This window comes from Oryzias melastigma, linkage group LG23, assembly GCF_002922805.2.
Source record: "Oryzias melastigma strain HK-1 linkage group LG23, ASM292280v2, whole genome shotgun sequence".
Classification (NCBI taxonomy): Eukaryota; Metazoa; Chordata; class Actinopteri; order Beloniformes; family Adrianichthyidae; genus Oryzias; species Oryzias melastigma.
Window position 1 is genome coordinate 2,185,886 of NC_050534.1, and position 6,775 is coordinate 2,192,660.

Below are 6,775 nucleotides of genomic sequence, written 5' to 3' on the forward strand. Positions count from 1 at the left end.
TGAGTCTCCTCCGTCATTTTTATGCCTGCGCTCCGTGCGTCCATGTGTGACTTGGGAAATCAGTCCTGGCTGAGGAGGAATGCATCTCCCACGTAAGCAAATTATGGACTTTTCTTTGGAGAAAACAATTCTTATCTAATTTGTGTAATTGTTGTGGGACGCGTTCATTCCAGTGCCAGTGCTGCTTCTGCAGCCGAGGATGGAGTTGGAGAGTTCATCCATTACAATGAGAACAAAGGCAATCTCCTCTGTGTTTCAGAGAAGCTGTTCTTTCTGATGCTGAGTATGCCTCTGACGTCGTCAGAACATTCACACAAACAATGTGCCGCCTTGAGATGTATCGAGCTCCACAAAAAGGTCCTGCATTGTCGGTTGTTGCAAGAGAATGGTGAAGCCGATGCAAAAACTGGTGAGTATTTGTCCGTCAGCGATGATAATGCTGATTGAGATTAGGCCCCGTTAAAAAAAGGAAAGATGGGGGCGAAAAGAGAGATGGAAGACGAGTGGAGCATAGATGAGGAGCTCAGTGATAAGTGCCAGCCAACAGCCTGTTTGATCCTGAGGGATGGCAGAGCCATGTAAAGCGTTTGAAGCTGACAATCCCTTTGTGATGATAACACATGTTTTTTAGTGTTTGCACTGATCCTCACACTCCTATTGTATTATGGGCAGCAGACGGCAGCTGCCTGGGCATTGTAGCGCTGCTGCTAATCTGAAACAATATCTTTAGGCCCGGCGTAGTTCTAAGCAGCTGTCGGCATTGTGGGAAGCGCCTCTAATCTGCTCCAGTATCTTTAGCCCCTCGTTTAGCTCTTTGATCCTCTCCCATTATGCCTCCCTTTCCATCACAATGAGAGCCTGAGCCTGGCAAATCTGTGCTGGAATGTTGGATGAGAGGGAGTCAAATCACAGCGCTCGGATCAGAGGCGCGCGTACGAACTGAGGTTTCTGACGGCTTCTGTGTGCGTACGTGCACGGCGCCGTGCTGTAGCACCTATTAAAGAGACACGTGGAGATGGAGAAGATGATGCTGTCCAGGTTCTCTTCTGGATGGAAGTCAAGGCCCGGGGGCCGGATCTGGCCCTCCGGCTGATGATTTTATTTGATTGTTATTAATGACCCGATGTTATCTTGAGCTCATTTCTAACTTGTATAATTTAGACATAATATATTTTTATGAAGAGTAAAATAACGAAAGTTATTTAAGGTTTAAGTTGATTTATTCTGGAATAATATTCCTGCTTTTAATTATTCATGATTATGTTAACAACCTAAAGCTTTAAAACTTAGCATTCTGCCAGCTTGTTGGACTATTTTGTCATTTGCTAAGATTTTTTTTTAGGATAATTTGAAGTTTAACTAATATCTCAGCTACATGTTAGCTGTTTTGGCTAACCTAAGTTTGTTTTTTCTTTTTAGGCTAATTTAGCATTTAACTAATATTTTAGCTGGCTATCAGCTTCAGTGTTTTCAGCTATCAATTTCAGCATCTTCAGCTGTCACTATCATTTTCAGTGGTCAAATTCAGCTTCCAGCATTCACACTAGTATTATCACAGGTAATGGTATATATATAGTTCATAATCATGTTAAAAAGTGACAGTTTTAAAGTTTAAAAAATGTACTTTTAGAGTGTTCAATAAATGTTTATTCTTTTCAGGCCGTGACCTGAAGTGTGGATTTGATTTTGGTGCCTTTTGCGATTGAGTTTGACACCCCTGCTGTAGTTGGAGGCAGCATTTTTGATCGTTCTTGAGGTTCCAGATCATCACATCAGCTCCTGGCGTAGGTCACACTTCAAAGTTCTCCTATGGCTTATGGACGCAGACGAAGACATGAAGATTGAAAAAATAACCCGTTGTGCAGTCTTCCTGTATTTAGTCTGAAACATTTGAAACTGGAATTACATTAATTAAGTTAACGATTGAAGTGCCATCAAAAGAATGTCAAGACCATTGACTGTATAAGTACGAACTGGACATAGCAAGTGTTGAGGTCCCCCATATGCATTACCTTCAGCGCTCCAGAAATCAGAACGGAGGCTTCGCCGTCACTTCCTGATACGTCTACAACCCTTCCACAGCGATCAGTCCGAGTCGGTCTCAGTCCTGTTTATAGAGGAACTACTGTCAACCAATCACGAGTGAGCTTGTTTAAAGGCCACACCCCTCCCACTGAAAGCGACTCGGTATAATCTGTCAATAAAAAAGGCGGGGCCAGCAGGCACCACATGAGCCATCTGATTGGTCAGTTTATAGCTTGAATAACTTACGATAAAGAAAAACTATCTTTAAAATAGAAAAGAGAGAAGATGTTAAGAAGAATGTATCAGAGCAAGAATGATTATTCTGACAAATAAAATGACTGAGTGATAACTGTCTATTTAGAAGTCTGAGGCTTCTTGAAACCAGCAGATACTTCCTGTTTGGAACATGAGAAGGGAGGGGTTACTCAGTCCACTTCCTACTTTACAGTCAATGGTCAAATCTCCGGGGTTAAAGGGTATTTAAAGTTATAAACTGAGCAATCAAACGCCTTCATAAAAATGTGTGTCATCTTTCAGGGAACCACGAAAAACCTTTGATTGACGGATTCCCCCAAACCTACTTCTAGTGTGTGGCCTTCCAACAAGTTCACTCCGGATTGTCAAGATTGGTTGTGATAGAAATGTTGACCCAGACGGACTCGGACCAATCACAGCTGACTGATGATGTATGGCTCCAACATGTTGATGTTCATATCGCGATAAAATGATAGGATTGACTTCATTTTGTTGGAGCCAGAAGTCAGTATTTTCTATAGGTGATGTCACTCTTAGTCCAGTCCTCATATACAGTCCAACTGAAAAGACACTGAGATACATAAAGCCAAACTTTATGGCGGCAGTCAGAAGCCTGCTCTGGTTGGCCTGGTTTGCTCTGCTTTGTCCACATCTGTACTTTTATCCAAGAACAAGTGGAAAGACACACAAACTGCACAGACGTGTCCTGCAGCTGCTCACACTCATACAAAACCATAAAATGACCACTGACCAGGAAGAGAAAGGCACAAAGACAACAGTCTCTGATTATGTATTGATGAGCATCTTTGTGTCGTCAACCTTCATCGGTTTATTGTCTTTTTAGATTCACTGTAAAAGGTGAAACATTGGATCAATGAGCAAAAGCTCTGTCATTTGTTACATTTAACATTTTCACTTTTAATAAAATCAACATGTTGGATTGATGGTCTACTCAAGAGTTTAAAGTGATAAAAAGTACTATTTTTAAATACAACAGATTACAGAGCTTTTGTTGTTTCACTTTTACAGTGTGATTTGATGTGTTTCACACAAATCAAGAATTGCACACGATCAAATTGGACTGATTGAGTCTATTTTCTCTCCATAGTCTTAAGGTTAAATTTTAGGTCTGCTCCTGGGTAAAAGTCAACTTTCACATGTGCTCAAATAAACTTTTTGGAGGTGTGGACCATAGAGCTCATCTCACAGAAGAAGGACTCCATAATGTGGTTATTGTTTCTGAGGTGTGTGTGTTTTCACGTGGGGATGTGTGGCAGTTCGAGTGTTAGCAAGCCAAATCAAGCTGAGGGGATAGAAGCTGCACACAATTACCAGAAACATAAATACCTCAGCGTGCTTAAGAAGCCATTAATCAGGTATAAATAGAGTGAAGGAGCTCTTTGTGATTAACGAGGTGAGACTAGCTGCTAATTACTGTTTCCCTCTGCTCCAGTAATTAGGTCGACGCCTCGAACGAGGAGGACTGAGCAGTCCTGACCCCGCCCCCTCGCTGTACCTGCCATTGTCGTATTTCGCTCAGATGCTGATGACTGCGTGTTGAGTCTTTGTTTCTTGCTGACAGCATTCACACTAGCATTATCACAGGTAATTTATATCTTGTTATTCTTTGAATTTAATCTTTATTAATATTTAATAAAATATGGTACGCCCTTCCTCCTGTGTTTCCTATATAAAATACATAGACATTTAAGGGCCATTCTTACCTTAGCCGCGACTGACGCGACCGCAGCTTCAAGTTGTGCGTCCGTCACGTCTTTTTCTCCAGAGCTGCTGCTTCAAACAGAATCTCTTCACCGACTTTTCTGAACACTTTTTCATACCCAGCTGGTACGGTGGCTGACATCGCAGCATGCGTTTGACTTTTCTGAAAGCACTCGTCACTAAATCCAAGCATTGCCAGTGGCTAGCACAGCCAGCTAACCCACTGAATCCCCACTTACGCCATGTGGAAAACACAGGAGGGGCCACCACAGAAACTGCAGACGAACCCATTGGGGGCCACATTGTCTGCCCCTTTTAAACCATGTGGGGCCCACTTGGCTTTGGTGGCTGGGGAGTCACTCAGAGTGTAGTGATTTTACGACTGAATCAGGTTTAAGAGAGACACTCCCGCTCAGGAACGTGATTGGGAAGCTAGCTCAGGTAGAGGAAAAGCCGACAGGGACTTCTAAACAAATACGAGGGAAAACAAGGCAGAAATGGAGGCTATCTTTTCAGTTCAGGAGACTTGTGACAGTGTGACCCCCCCCCGTGTTTTCCCAATGCTGAGTTCATGTAGACAACGCCTCTGATGGATGTGGACGGGTGAAAGTCACAGCAGTTCCCCAGCACGCCGCCGCTGCTTCTTGTCACACACTATGATATACAAGTGTAATCCATTACCACACACTTATACTAATTGTCTCCTGTTGGAAGTGGCTGCGATGACCTTTTTATGGCAAACAAAAATAAGTGGAGGCACAGAACACGCGATATTGGATTCTGTTGTTAATTAATGTGTGTATTATCTGGGCGGATGAAGCCGAGGGGGAGGAAGTTAATTGAATTACAGCCTGCGAGTTGGATAATGCACTGTTGTAATTGTTCGACTGTAGAAGGCAGTTGGGGAGACGGAGAGCAGGCTTGATTTACTTTTAGAAAGGGTTTGGTTTTGAGGCATGAATAGGTTTCTAATTTAATCCGCGCTGTACTGTAAACATGTGCACGGCTAAAGCCTGCCCATGCAACACTAATTGTTTGAACTTCTTCAGCAGCAGCTAACAAAGGAAAAAAACTCATTACAGCATTCTGGCTTTTGTTTTTCCTGTTAACATTCATTTTTTTATGTTTTCTTTTATCAAAACTTTGTTGCAATCGGACATTTTTCAACAGAATTACAAATACATTATTTTATTCTCTTATTTTGGAATTGAGATGAAGTATATTTTAAATTTTCTTTAATTTTTTCATTATATTGACAAAAAATAAAAAGATTTTAGAGGCTTTGCCACAGTTAGGGGATAGGTTGGTTTGTACCAGTGGTTTTCTTGGGTTATATCGCCATCTTGTGGTCACTCTGCTCACAATTTTGACAGAATTGAATCAGGTGTTCGAAAACCTCAACAAAAAGTTTGAAATATGTTTCGTGAAACAGTGGAAAGCAAAAATAAAATGGAAATAAAGCATTGCTGATTAAAATTTCTGTAATTGTTTTAAAAAGAATCCCATCAATGAACTCCCATTCATCCAGAACGGTTCCACAGCAGAAGAACTTTCCAAAAAGTTCAAATGAAATGTTTAGGATGTAGATGTTTGACCTCTTATCAAAGGAGTTTTTAAACTCTAAAACCTCTTGGATAAAACATCTTCAATTTGAAAAACCTTGATTAATGTCAAAAACTAATCTTTTCTTACCTTTAGAGACCTGAGCTAATATTTAAGCTAACCCTCTGCACATATACTCACAGTCTGTTAAGTAGACTTAACAACAGCGGTAATAAAACCCAACAGTGATGGCCACACATGTAGACACCAGGTCTCAAGAAGTTAAGTATAAGAACTAGTCTACAGGTCACATTTAAGTGAATGAGTACACTCACAAACACATATAGTCCCAGTTTTTCCGTATCTGTAAGCATTTTTTCTGTCTTTCAGCTGCTCCCTCTAGGTCAGAGGTCACATGACTGTTTTCTTCTCTGATGGGGGCCGGGATCGGTTTGTAGGCTAACAGAAAAAGTGCAACAATCACAGCCTAAATGTAAACATTTATGGTTTTCCAGAAAGCCACACATAACCAAATGTTAAATAATGAATTTCTGTAATCTTCACAGAAAATTAAACAACACTAAAACATTTTAAAAACTAGAAAATTTGCCTCACCTGTGATAATGCTAGTGTGAATGCTTATTGATGAATATAGTCACTGTAGATGGTGAAGCTTTTTGCTCAATATACAAAAAATATTTGAAAAATGTTAAATTTGCAAAAAAAAGTCTGGAAATGTCATTAAAGAACTATGAAGGAGCGCTGAAGTTGACCTAAATTTATGAAAACATTTGTAGTAAAATTGCTTAAAAATCCCTGTTAGTTTTAAAAAAATATTTAGTGCGTTACTTAAATACTAGCTAAACTCCAAAGCCTAAAATTCCTCAGTAAACTAAACTAGTCAAAAACTTTAGCCTGAGCGGGGACTTTGGGAGGGGAGGGTAAGGTGGGTTGGACGATCTGTGGATTCCCTCCACCTCCTTTTTTGCTTGTTTTTTTGTTTGTTTGTTTCTTATATTGCTTTCTTCCATCCATCCATCTTCCTCCGCTTCATCCGGGACCGGGTCGCGGGGGCAGCAGTCTATCAAAGATGCCCAGACTTCCCTCTCCCCGGCCACTTCCTCCAGCTCTTCTGGGGGACCCAGAGGCGTTCCCAGGCCAGCCGAGAAACATAGTCTCTCCAGCGTGTCCTGGGTCTTCCGCGGGGCCTCCGCCCAGTGGGACATGCCCG